Source organism: Etheostoma cragini, chromosome 4 (genome assembly GCF_013103735.1).
Source record: "Etheostoma cragini isolate CJK2018 chromosome 4, CSU_Ecrag_1.0, whole genome shotgun sequence".
NCBI lineage: Eukaryota > Metazoa > Chordata > Actinopteri > Perciformes > Percidae > Etheostoma > Etheostoma cragini.
The window spans coordinates 30,682,592-30,696,422 of NC_048410.1; the positions used below are offsets into that span (position 1 = coordinate 30,682,592).

The window sequence follows — 13,831 nt, forward strand, 5'->3', positions numbered from 1 at the left end:
AGGCCTTTTCATTGTTTATAAAAATTGTTACGCAGGTTTACAACTTATGTTTTCCTCTCCAATCAGTTTATTTGAAACACACATTGTCCAAACCGTGGAGAACTCCAGCTATTATTAAGTCATTGAAAAACAAAAATAGATTATATTAAAAATGCCTTCTTTGTCCTAACCCATTTAATCTGTTGCAATTTAAAAAATACAGAAACAGACTAAATCATGTCATAAGAGGATTAAAAATCCACTATTATAATGTGAAATTAGTTGAACATAAAACAATTAATCTTCTTTGTGGACAACCATTCTTAATAAAAACATTTTAAAATACAGTAACCAAATTAATTTAAGATTGACGATTCTATTGTCTCAGATCCGCAACAAATTGTGCCAAAAGATTTAATACCTTTTTTTCTGATGTAGGTCGAACGTTAGCTTCTTAAATTCCATCTACTCATTTTGGACCACTAGAATACATGAATCTTTTTTAACGTCTGAGGATGTTAACTTTGCATCTATTACCGAGGATGAGATTAGAGATATAATTATGAATTTAAAAGACTGTTCACCAGGACATGATATAATTGATAGTAAAATATTAAAAACAATTTACCCTGATATCATTAAACCATTACTTTATATCTTTAATCTTTCCCTAGTCCAAGGAGTTGTGCCTCTAGAGTAGAAAATACCAAAAAATTATATAATTTTATAAAAAAGATGATCCTGCAATTTTTAACATTTTATAGACCCATTTCCGTGTTGCCAGCCCTGTCTAAGGTTTTTCAAAAACTTGTTTACACAAGATTAATTCAACATCTGGACAAAATTATTTTATATGCCCACCAGTATGGTTTTAGGAAACAACACTCTACTAACATGGCACTTGTCCATTTTTTGACTAAAATATACAAAGCAAAAGATAGAAAAGGAAATACTGTAAGTATTTTCCTGGATCTTTCAAAAGCATTTGATACAGTTAGTCATTTCCTTTTATTAGAAAATGTTTCACTTCATGGTATACGAAAAAGTCACTACTCAGTTTGATACCGGTCTGAAAGATAACTGAATGCGACAGAATCCCCTCCCCTTCCCCTTCAGTGTGGCTTACCCCAGGATTCCATCTTGTGTCCCTTGTTATTTTTATTATATGTTAATGACCTCCCTAATGCCTCAGATAAACTTTCTAAAATCTTATGTGCAGACAACACAAGTGTGTTTTAGTCTCATAAAAACCCTGAAATTTTAATAAAGGTAGTTGAAGAAGAACTTGACAAGATATCTACTTGGTAGGAAATAAAAAGTTATGTATTTTTCAGTGTTAAGTCTGATACATTTAAATCAGTTGAGGTGGTTCAGGCATCTGGTAAGGATGCCTCCTGGGCGCCTCCCTAAGGAAGTAGTAGTAATCTTATAAGGCCTCCCTACTCTCATATGACTTAAACATAGTTTAGCGTGTTACACAGAAGGTCAAAAATATGGAACAGTCTTCTCACATCACTCATTGAGATTTCTAAAGAACAGTTTAAACAGATAGAAATGTTGTTGCTCCTAAGTTGTCTAAATGTTCCATATGGGTTTGTGCTCTACATGTAATTTTAAATTATTTTATATGAAGACATTTGTTTTTGTTATGTTTTTATTTTTATTTACTTTTTGTTTTTACATAATATATAACTTGTTTTTCAATTGTTAAATTTAATTGTTTCTATGGTGACTGCACCTTATTAAGTCCCTGGAGTGTTTTTTGGCAATTGTCCATCACACATTTTTTGTGAAACATATAATACTGTTTTAATGTTTTTGTTGTGGGAATAAAATAAATCAAATCAAAAGGTGCAACTTAAAGGGGATGGTTTTCTTCTTCAACAGCCCCACAGTCCTCAGGTGTGGACTAAAGAGGCTCCAGGTTTGGTATCAAGTTTCTCCTTTATGATGTGGTAGTACTTTTGTCATTGTGAAAAACTTCTGCATTGTGTTGGAGTTTCGTGAAATGAGACACTGTGACATAGATATCTCATTGTTGCCATGGTGACAAAGGCACGAACAGCCCCTCCTCATCTTAAGCTTTTAGTACAATTTCCCTCTTCCACGGTAACAGCAGAGGAACTAATTTGCAAACATCAGCCATCACGCTGCGCCAGCTGAGCTTCAGATGTGATTAATGACGAACCAGGGAAGAGTTAACATTATTTTTTAAAATTTTTAAGATTCATTTTTGGGGCATTTTAGGCCTTTATTTTTGCATGGGACAGATTAGTCTTGAAAGGAGAGAGAGAGAGGGGGAATGACATACAGCAAATGGCCGCAGGTCTGAGTTGAACCCTAACCCTGCGGCCGCTGCGTCAAGGAAGAAGCCTCTATATATGTGTGCCCTCTCTTCCAGATGAGCGACCCAGGAGCCCAGTGAGTAATCACTGGGACAGAGACAGAGGTGGAGATGGAGGTTGACACAACCCACCAAACGGACTTCAGTTACGCTAAATCACCCAGACATATATATTAGTTAGTACAGGCTAAGAACACACTTTGCATGCAATTCATTTTTTTATGGTAAACTTTTGTGAGGAACGCTTGTGAAATATAAGTATCTTCTAGTTTCCTCTATCCTCTGAGACAGTAAACATATCTTTGATTTGATTAAAATAAAAAGGCCACTTTAGGACATTATCTTTGGCTTTGGGAAACATTGATCCACATTTTAGAGACACAACAACTCATCCACTCACCCAGAAAATAATTCACAAAATGTATTTGCAGCTCTTTTATAAGATTAAGTGGAAAATCCTCAACCCCTGGTGAAATGGTTCCTGTTAACAATATAAAAACCTTCTTGTGTGCAGGAGAGGAAGAAGGCCTGAAAGCTGCTTCAGAGTCCTCCCCAAATGTTGGTGAAACTACAGTATGTTTGATCTGCATTTTATAGCACTTACAGACTTTTCAATGTACTATACTTTCTCTTTTTTTAATTGTACACCACAATATACTACTGTTTTTTTTGTTTTCTGTCCCTGTGAAGCACTTTAGTCTTTAAAAACTTTAATTCATTTGACCAATACAAAACATTATTTAAACTATGTTTTAAAAACATGCTGTTGGTTTGATACAGTTTTAAAATAAGTTTAGGAGATCTTTTGACAATCCCTTTTAATTAAACTTGAGACACACCCACAAACCCGGTGTCTTTAGCCCTGCCCCCCCCCCCCCCCCCCCCCCCCCCCCCCCCCCCCCCCCCCCCCCCCCCCCCCCCCCCCCCGGCCTCCTTAGCTTAGAAAGCAGCTGAGTCCAGCAGCTATAGAACATTTAGAAACATTTCCCCTTCTCCTGCCGTGAGTAATTAGGATTATTGGAACCAAACCGTAACCGCTGCTGAGCGGAGAGACTCTGGAGAGACTAACGGAGCCGTTTCCAGTGAGTAATTAGGATTATTGGGAACAAACTGGAACCTCCGCTGATTGGTGAGACACCGGAGATACTAACGTGCTCATTGTTGTTTAGTCCGTCACCTGTCTGGTACACTTTTTTGTTTTTGTCAAACAGAGAATCTTGAGTTAAAATAGTAGGAAAATTGCTCTGAAATACATAGTTTATTTTTGTTTAGTGGAGAAAACATTAATTTCTGTATAGTAAAACTGTTTATTTCTGTTGTAAGCTGACTTGAAAGGACTTACAGATATTGATTGCTTATTGTTTTAGATGTTTGTCACACTGAAATCAGAATCAGAAAGGGTTTTACAAAAGGAATTTGTTCTGGTGTTGGTGCATGTCACATATTCTCTACACGGAGGATGTAGTGTTGGTGCACATTACACATTCTCTACATGGAGTATTTTAAAAATAAATACATACATAAATAGAGCCCCCTCACAACAGTGTTTGTACAGTGGCCTGAAGAGCCAGAGGTGGACTGTGGAGAGAGTCAGTGGGGGCCTTGTTGATAACGCAGAGGGGAAAAACTATTCATGTGGTTTGAGGTTTTGGTCCTGATGGACCTCAGCCTCCTGCCAGAGGGGAGTAATTCAAAGAGTTTGTGGCCATGGTGGGAGGGGTGAGGGGGTCAACCACTATTTTTCCAGGACACTTTAGAGACCTGTTGTTGTATAGGTCCTGGAGCGGCGGAAGATTTTGGCCAATCACCTTCTCTGCTGTTAGAATGACACGCTGCAGTCCGCCCTTGTCCTTGGCAGTGGCAGCAGAGTACCATATGGTGATGGAGGATTTGAGGAAAATCTGCCCTTGTCCTCGGCAGTGGCAGCAGCGTACCAGATGGTGATGGAGGATGTGAGGATGGATTCAATGATGGCTGTGTAGAAGTGAACCATCTTTGTCTTTGGCTGGTTGAATTTCTTCAGCTACTGCAGGAAGTACATTATATGTCTGTGTGTCTCTATCCTGTTTGTCTCTAGTCAGTCTTTCCCATGTAGGACCAGGTCTTCACCAGTCCTGCCAGTCTGGTATTTGTGTACCTGCTGTGCCAGGTGGCGGTGGACGAGGACATTCTATAGTTCTCTTCCATACTTCTATAGTTTTCTTCTATTCTTCTACAGTATTGTTCTGTAGATAACTGACATTAACGCTGCACATGTGAAACACATTATTTTAACTACATTTTTGGGAAATTACATGTATTAAACTTTAAATACATTTCTGTTAACATGTTTCATTTTTGAAATAAATAATATTTTGCAACATAGTGTATGGCTGAAAAAAATAAGAACTTAAAGTGAGGAAAATAAGTCTTTGAACACCCTGCTATTTTGCAAGTTCTCCCACTTAGAAATCATGGAGGGGTCTGAAATTTTCATCGTAGTTGCATGTCCACTGGGAGAGACATAATCTAAAAAGAAATCTTGAAATCACAATGTATGATTTTTTTAACTATTTACTTGTATGATACAGCACTCATACAAAAAAAGTATTTGAACACCTGTCTATCAGCGATAATTCTGACCCTCAAAGACCTGTTAGTCTGTCTTCAAAATTTCCACCTCCACTCCATTTGTTATCATATTTTAGGTAAGCACCTGTTTGAGGACGTTAGCTGCGTAAAGACACCTGTCCACCTCATACAATCAGTAAGAATCCAACAACAATCATGTCCAAGACCAAAGAGCTGTCCAAAGACACTAGAGACACAATTTTACACCTTCACAAGGCTTGAAAGGGCTACAGGGACATGTCCAAGCAGCTTGGTGAAAAAAGGTCCACTGTTGGAGCAATCATTAGAAAATGGAAGAAGCTGAACATGACTGTCAGTCTCCCTCGGACTGGGACTCCACGCAAGATCTCACCTCGGGGGGTCTCAGTGATCCTAAGGAAGGTGAGAAATCAGCCTACACAGTCTACAGAACTACACGGGAGGAGCGGGTCAATGACCTGAAAAGCGGTGGGACCTCCGTTTCCAAGGTTACTGTTGGTAGTACACAAAGACGTCATGGTTTGAAAACATGCATGGCCCGGAAGGTTCCCCTGCTTAAACCAGCACATGTCAAGGCCCGTCTTAAGTTTGCCAACAACCATTTGGATGATCCCGAAAAGTCATTTAAGAAAGTCATGTGGTCAGATGAGACCAAATTAGAACCTTTTGGTCATAATTCCAATAACCGCGTTGGAGGAAGAAGATTGATGAGGACCATCCCAAGAACACCATCCCTACTGTGAAGAATGGGGGGGGGGGTAGTATCATGCTTTGGGGGTGTTTTTCTTCACATGGGACTGGGCTACTGCACTGGATTAAGGAGAGGAGGACCGGGGCCATGTATTGCGAGATTTTGGGGAACAACCTCCTTCCCTCAGTTAGAGCATTGAAGATGGATCGAGGCTGTGTCTTCCAACATGACAATGACCAGAAGCACACAGCCAGGAGAACCAAGTATGTGCTCTATAAGAAGCACATCAAGGTTCTGGCGTGGCCTAGCCAGTCTCCAGACCTAAACCCAATAGAGAATCTTTGGAGGGAGCTCAAACTCTGTGTTTTTCAGACAGCCCAGAAATCTGACTGATCTAGAGAAGATCTTTTTGCTTCTGTCATTGCAAACAAAGGCTACTGTACCAAATATTAACATTGATTTTCTCAGGTGTTCAAATACGTATTTGCAGCTGTATCATACAAATGAATAGTTAAAGAATCATACATTGTGATTTTGGGATTTTTTTTGTTGATTATGTCTCTCCCAGTGGACATGCACCTACGATGACAATTTCCAACCTCCATGATTTCTAAGTGGAGAGCTTGCAAAATAGCAAGAGCGTTCAAATACTTATTTTCCTCACTGTGTGTAGGCTATAATGAAATACTGGTTTTATAAAATCTAAAATTGTTAGGTAATGTAAGTATTATTGAAAACCCTTTGAATGATTAACTGTATAAATACCAATACTAATTATTATGCTTATTAATTATTATGAAGAAATAGTGTTTAAGGGATTATTTGTTTTCTGTTTTGTGAAAAGAAACATATTATTTATTTAACATTAAAAAGACACAGGTAAAGGTTAGATGTTCTGTTTAAATGAACTCATTAAATACTTGATATAATAAATATAACATATTTTTAAACAGCATAATTTCAAACATGTTTTATTCACATTATGTAAATCGCCCCGCCCCCTCTGGGCCGCCGTAGGTCTCCTTCATATAGCCCCGTCTCTGACGCTTCCTGTAACTTCAGAGCCGCTGAATCAGAAGGTGAAACGGCCGTGCTGCGGAGCAGAATATTCCTCCTCTATAATTTACCGTTTTTTCACACCAAAATGAGCCTCTACCCGCTGGAACTGGTGAGATACTAACGGAGATATTTCAGTGAAAGTCTGGAGACAGAAACGGAGACGTTTCGGTGAGTTTTGTGTGTTTGCATCAACTTCCAAGAAACTTCAGAGAAAGTTTGTTTTCACCACCGTGAACACGGAAATTTCAATCAGCAGATTAACTGTTTAAGTTACCGCACAGTTACTCTACAAAGAAATGAAAACTAGGCTATTCCTCTTCCATGGTAACTTAATTTACAAATACTTTATTTTGTATTTGATTTTTTTTATGAATGATTTAGACTTTCTTTTTAAATTTAGTATGGCCTGTTCGGATTGGCTGTTGCTTTTTATAAATGTAATTTTGCAAGGTGTTTCCGGAGGCGTTTGACGTTAGTGCTGTAATTATCTCATGCCGAATCTGAATCGTCCTCCGCCTGTCTGCTCCATCGGTATAGGAGTCTACATGTCCATAGTTTTGTGTCTGTCTGTGTGTGTGTCAGTGTAGTGCGTGTCTGTGAGTGTTTCTCGGTGTCTGTGTGTGTGTCTTTCTCTCTGTGTGTTTGCTTTTGATTGTGTGTGTTTCTGTGTCGGTGACTGTAAATAGAAGGCAATAAACTGATCTATAATCTTCTGTTCAATAAAACAACATATATATATATATTTTTTTTTTCAATCCCACCGAAGAAGATGAACACTAACCCTGTCTGATAGAAGAAGATCAACAGACAACAGGATGGAATTCTTTAATTCTCTCATCCGGTAAGAAGATATCAGCTGATCCTTGATGCTGCTTATAGTTCTTTTTAATGAAACTATATCTGATCATGTCTCATCTTCGTTGGAATTTCAGGTAGATCTACAAAAGTAAGTTTAATTTTCATTCTCTTTGATTGTCTGTTCTGAGTTAGTTGCCGTAGTCTCGATCCGTCTGATCTCTCTCTCTCTATATATCTACCTCTCTTTCTATATTTATCTCTCTCTATCCCTCTCTCTGATCTCTCTATTGCTCACTCTGTCTCTGATTCTTTCTCACTCTTTTTGTTTCTCCTTCTCACTCTTTCACACTGTCTTTCTCACTAGGGCTGCACCATTATGGGCAAAATGATGTTCACAATTATTTTGATCAATATTGTGATCACGATTAATTATCAGGATTATTTGTTGATTTTGATCAAAACATATTTTATTGTCACATAGGTAGTTATAACTGCTTTCACATCCATATTATGCTACATTCTTCTTATGTTGAAGTTGTATAGACATACAGCTTCAACACATGTAAATTAAAATCAGCTCTTTGAAATAAAAAAGACCTTTTAAAATAAATAAATATATATTTTTTTAAATGTATTCCGGAGAAAGCTCCTTCACTTGTTTTCAACAATGACTGATTAAAACAGCTAGGGATAGAGAGGGAGTGTGATGTACGTACTCACTGAGAGATGTCTGATCATTATGAATGGTTCTAGCACGGGTCGAATGGCGGGTCAGTGGAGATACACACGTTCTGTGTTTGAAATGTCTGTATAGTCACTGGGCTGCCTTTTTATGAACTATGATGTTCTGGCCATCAGCAAAAACCCTGTTACAAATACAGGTTTGCCACTCTTGCTTAACAATAAACAGCTGTGTGAATAACAATTAAAACTGTACTCAAATGTCAGAAGTGTGGATTGGCCCCACTCTGTGGCGGAGCTGCATGGAGAGTAAGAGGAGAGAGAGAGTAGAGGAGAGATCAAACACAGGCACGGCTTTACAGAAGAAATGGGTCATGTAACGCAAAATGAATCCATATCCGTATAAACAACATTGCAGCAGATGCGAGAACATTAGGTGCACCGCTGAGTCCTAGAGGTAAAATATTACTCGCGCCATAGAGCCCTGTGAGCTAACAGACACTAACTAGCACCCTAGATCCCTGTGAGCTAACAGACGCTAACTAGCACTAACTAGCACTGGTCACTGCTGTTGTCTGAAAAACAAAACACACGGTACAAAATGTTGCGTTTACTGGTGAAGTGGTAAACCTTGAGACCGACGTATAACCGACTGCTATCTGTTGAATTGTCCTGCCGTTACTCTGAACTCTGTGACTGTCTCCATCTAGAAAGTAAGCTGCACGGTGCAGGGAACAACTCGGACTGGCTCATGATCAGACAGTGGTTTACGGAGCGGTTGATTGGCTTTGCAAAAAAACCTAGAACGTTCTAAGAAATCACGCATTTAAAAAATTGCTCTATTATGCAAATTTAATAATTGGAAGTCAAAATCATGGTCATGATTAAAATGTGATTAATTGTGCAACCCTATTACTCACGCTTTCTCTCTCTCTATCTCATTTTCTTTCTCTCTTTGCTGCTATGTGTTCCATTACCCATCTTTTGGATGTTACAGCTCTACATTGCACACACTTTCTATTTCAGACTGATAACTTTTAATCAAATCCTGCAGAAGCTCTAGTTCTCTCCTCTGAAAACATGATCTCTTTTATTATATTCTGTGTCGTGTTTGTGGCCGCTGTGCTTTGCTATCTCTTATCTCTCTCATGGCTACCATGCTTTCCTATCTCTGATTATCTCTCTCATGGCCGCCGTGCCTTCCTATCTCTGATTATCTCTCATGGCCGCCGTGCCTTCCTATCTCTAAATATCTCTCTCATGGCCGCTGTGCTTTCCTATCTCTGATTATTTCTCTCATGGCCGCCGTGCCTTCCTATCTCTGATTATCTCTGTCCTGGCCGCCGTGCCTTCTTATCTCTGATTATCTCTGTCCTAGCTGCCGTGCCTTCCTATCTCTGATTATCTCTTATGGCCGCCGTGCCTTCCCATCTCTGATTATCTCTGTCATGGCCACCGTGCCTTCCTATCTCTGATTATCTGTCCTGGCCGCCGTGCCTTCCTATCTCTGATTATCTCTGTCCTGGCTGCCGTGCCTTCCTATCTCTGATTATCTCTCATGGCCGCCGTGCCTTCCTATCTCTAATTATCTCTGTCCTGGCTGCCATGCCTTCCTATCTCTGATTATCTATCATGGCCGCCGTGCCTTCCTATCTCTGATTATCTCTGTCCTGGCTGCCATGCCTTCCTATCTCTGATTATCTCTCATGGCCGCCGTGCCATCATTATCTATCATCTATCTGTTCATCAGCTTGGAACAGTGTTGGTGCTTTGTTCTTTTTTCAGGTAGATCGACTAAAAGTAAGTACCATTTGTTGTGTTATTGGCCGCCGTGCCATGTCTATCTATCGCTCTCTCTCTCTCTCTCACAAACATTGTCTTAATTTATCCTGTGTTGTGTTTGGTCGCCGTGCCTTCCCGTTTCTGATTATTTCTCTCACATAGGGCTGGGCGGTATATCTACAGATTTAACAATTCCACATTTTGCTCTACAATTAATTGGCTCAGAAATATTTGATTAACAACAAAATTGTCTCTTTCAGTCAAGTGAAAGTTCAGAATGAATCCCACGAAATTCTTTTGGTAATATCTCTGTCATGTGACCCACATAATGTAAACAGAGCGTGTCCACTGGCTTAAGTTAGGTACAGCTCAGGGTGTTTGAAGTTGCTATGGCAACAAGTGATAGCTGAGGCTAGCATAGCTTTAGCACATGGGTCTGATCATCACTTATACAATTCAAATTTGGTACATCTAAACACGATCAACAATTACCATCAACAGTAACTTTACAAATGTTAACAACCAGGTTATTTATTATATGAAAAGCAATGAAGTATGTTCACTACAGTGTCATTTACGGAAGCATTACTAATTTAACAAAAACAATATGAGATTAAAAGCCACAAACCACTTGACTCTACAACGTGAAGGTGCGTTGGTGGATCTTTGACATTAGAAAGTTGATTTGGAAACAGGTTGAGAGTATTGACTGGAATCAAACAGGGAAACCTGTCTTCAATCATAATTGGACCAATCTTTAAAAAACAAACCTTGACATTGCTTTGATTTACAACTGAATATTAAGGCCATGTTTTAGATAATTCTCTAAATTTAGAGTTATATTGAGTATAACAATTCTGCCGAAAATTCCTCAGATACATTGTTTGGTCCGCGCCGTCCAGCCCTACTGTCACGGCCGCCGTGTCATCACCATCTCTATCATCTCTCTGTTCATCACCATCTATCATCTCTCTGCTTCTATCTGTTCATCACCATCCATCATCTCTCTGTTCATCACCATCTATCTTCTCTCTGTTCATCACCATCTATCATCCCTCTGCTTACATCTGTTCATCACCTTCTATCATCTCTCTGCTTCCATCTGTTCATCACCATCTATCTTCTCTCTGCTTCCATCTGTTCATCACCATCTATCTTCCCTCTGCTTCTCTCTGTTCATCAGCTTGGATCCAAGTTGGTGCTGTGTTTTTTTCCAGGTAGATCTACTAAAAGTAAGTGCCATTTGTTATTTTCCACTGTCCTCTCTCTATCTTTCTCTCTCTCTCTCTCTCTCTCTAACCTGCTGTGTGTTACATTAACACACATGTACTACTACAAGCTATAGTTCTCTTTCTTCTAAAACATGATACCTTTTTGTTTTGTTTGTGGCCACTGTGCCTTCCTGTCTTTGATCATTGCTCTCATGGCTGTTGTGCCATCAATACTATCATCTATCTGTTCATCAGCTTTGATTAATGTGGGTGCAATCATTTATTTGTGAGGTAGATCTACTAAAAGAAAATGTCATTTTTGTTGTCTTTAAGTATTTGTTTTCTTGGCTACCTTGCCAACACTAACATGGCCCCCGTGACACATGTATCTCTCTGTCTTTCATGGCAGCTTTTTTTAATTTTAATGGAAAATGTATGTGTATTTCCTTAGCTAGATGCTACGGCATATGACTGATGGTCTTTTTTCAATTTAGTTTAGATGTGCCAAATTGTAATTATAGAAGTGATCATTGGTCTGTCGTGCTTAGGTTATGCTTTTTGTTGGTATTTGTCCCTTTACACGTTCATAGTAACACAGATTGGTTAGGGTTAAGGGATGAAGTTGGATGTGGGTAGGGATACCGGTAGGTGTTCAGTGTGCCGACAGGACATTCCTAGATATTATATTATTTTACATTAACACATCTTTTGGACGTTACATCTCTACATTGCACACACTCTTTCTACTTCAGACTGAAAGCTTTTGCTCATTCCTGCAGAAGCTCGTCTTTCTTTTCCCTCACTTTCTTCTCCTTGTGGCGTGCGTACCCGCTGGTGGTGTGAGTCGCGTGTTCGCGCTATTCTCGGACATGCACTCAGTCACACCTGATAGACGACCTTTAGTACAAAACTAAAGTGACGAGCCACTTTTGTAAAATGTAAGGAGTAGAAAGTACCCATATTGTTCTTAAACTGTCACCCTGTGTTTTAGCACCATAGAATGCTCCCCCTGTGTTTCAGCACCATGGACAGTCCCCCTTGTCTTTTAGCATCATGGACCATTGACTGTCCCCACTTTGTTTTAGCACCATGGACAGCTCCCCTTGTGTTTTTAGCACCATGGACAGTTCCCCCTTGTGTTTTCAGTATCATGTGCAGTTTCCCCCCTGTGTTTTTAGCACCATGGACAGGTTCTCCTTTTGTTTTATCACCATGGACAGTTCCCCTATGTTGTAGCACCATGGATGGTTCCCCCTGTTTGAGTAACATGTTCAGTTTCTACCTTTGTTTTAGCGCCATGGACAGTTCCCCTATGTTTTAGCATCATGGACGGTTCCCCCTGTTTTAGCACCATGGACAGTGTCTGCCTTTGTTTTAGCAGAAGGTACAATTTCACCAGTGTTTTAGCACCGTGGACAGTTGCTCCTGTGTTTCCGCACCATGGGCAGTTCTCCTTGTCTTTTATTGTCAAGTGGCTTATCACCATGGACCGTTCTCCCTGTGTTTTAGTGTCAAGTGTTTTAGCACCATGTACAGTTCTCCCTGTGTTTTAGTGTCAACTGGTTAAGCAACATGGACAGTCCCCCTGTGTTTTAGCACCATGGACAGCTCCCCCTGTCTTTTAGCATCATGGTCAGTTGTCCCTGTGTTTTATCACCGTAGACGGTTCCACTTGTCTTTTATTTTCTAGTAGCTTAGTATTATGGACAGTTCTCCCTGTGTTTTAGAGTGAAGTTTTTTAGCAACATGGGCAGTTCCCCCTGTCTTTTAGTGCCAAGTGGTTACACCCTATACAGTTCCCCATGTCAAGGTTAAAAGTCTTATAACAATTGCTAGTTCCTGCTGTGTTAAAGCAACTAGGACAGTATTACTTGTGCTTTAGTTGAAAGTGTTTCAGCACCATGGACAGTTCCCCCTGTTTTTGTACCATGATAGTTCTCCTTGTGCTTAGCATCATGGATAGTTACACCTGTGTTTAGGCACGATGGACAGTTGCCCCTGTGTGTTAGCACCTTGGACAGTTCCCCTTGTCTTTTATTTTCAAGTGGCTTAGTACCATGAACAGTTTTCCTTTTGTTTTTTTGTCTAGTGGTTTACCACCATGGACAGATCCCCCTGTTTAAACACCATGGACAGTTTTTCCCTTTGATTAACACCGTGGACAGTTTCCCTTATGTTTTAGCACCATGGACTGCCCCCCTGTGTTTTAGCATGATGGACAGTTCCCACTTTTCAAGCAACATGGACAGTCTCCTCTCTGTTTTATCACAATGGACCAATGACAGTCCCCCCTGTGTTCTAGCACTATGGACAGTTCCCCTATGTTTAAGCACCATGTACAGTGTCTACATTTGTTTTAGCAGAATGTACAGTTTATCCTGGTTGTCAGTACCATGGACAGTTCCCTCTGTGTTTTAGCAGCTTGGACAGTTCCACCTGTGTTTTAGCACCATGGACGCTTCCCCCTGTTATTTAGTGTCAAGTGTTTTAGCACCATGGACAGTTCTCCCTGTTTTAGTGTCAAGCGTTTTAGCACCTTGGACAGTTTCCCTCTGTGTTTTCAGCACCACGGACAGTTTCCCCTATGTTTTAACACGATAAACTGTTCCCCTATTTTAACATCATGGTCAGTTGTCCCTGTGTTTTAGCACCGTAGACAGTTCCACTTGTCTTTTATTTTCTAGTGGCTTAGGACTA

General features: G+C 39.9%; 1 long non-coding RNA gene across 1 annotated transcript in view; it reads right to left on the minus strand.

Moving 5' to 3' along the window:
- Positions 1-13,831, minus strand: part of LOC117943971 — a 20,484-nt gene that overhangs the window by 6,168 nt on the left and 485 nt on the right. The window contains exon 2 of the long non-coding RNA XR_004656466.1: positions 2,653-2,754. This is a non-coding gene — a long non-coding RNA (uncharacterized LOC117943971). The remainder of the gene's footprint in view (positions 1-2,652; positions 2,755-13,831) is intronic.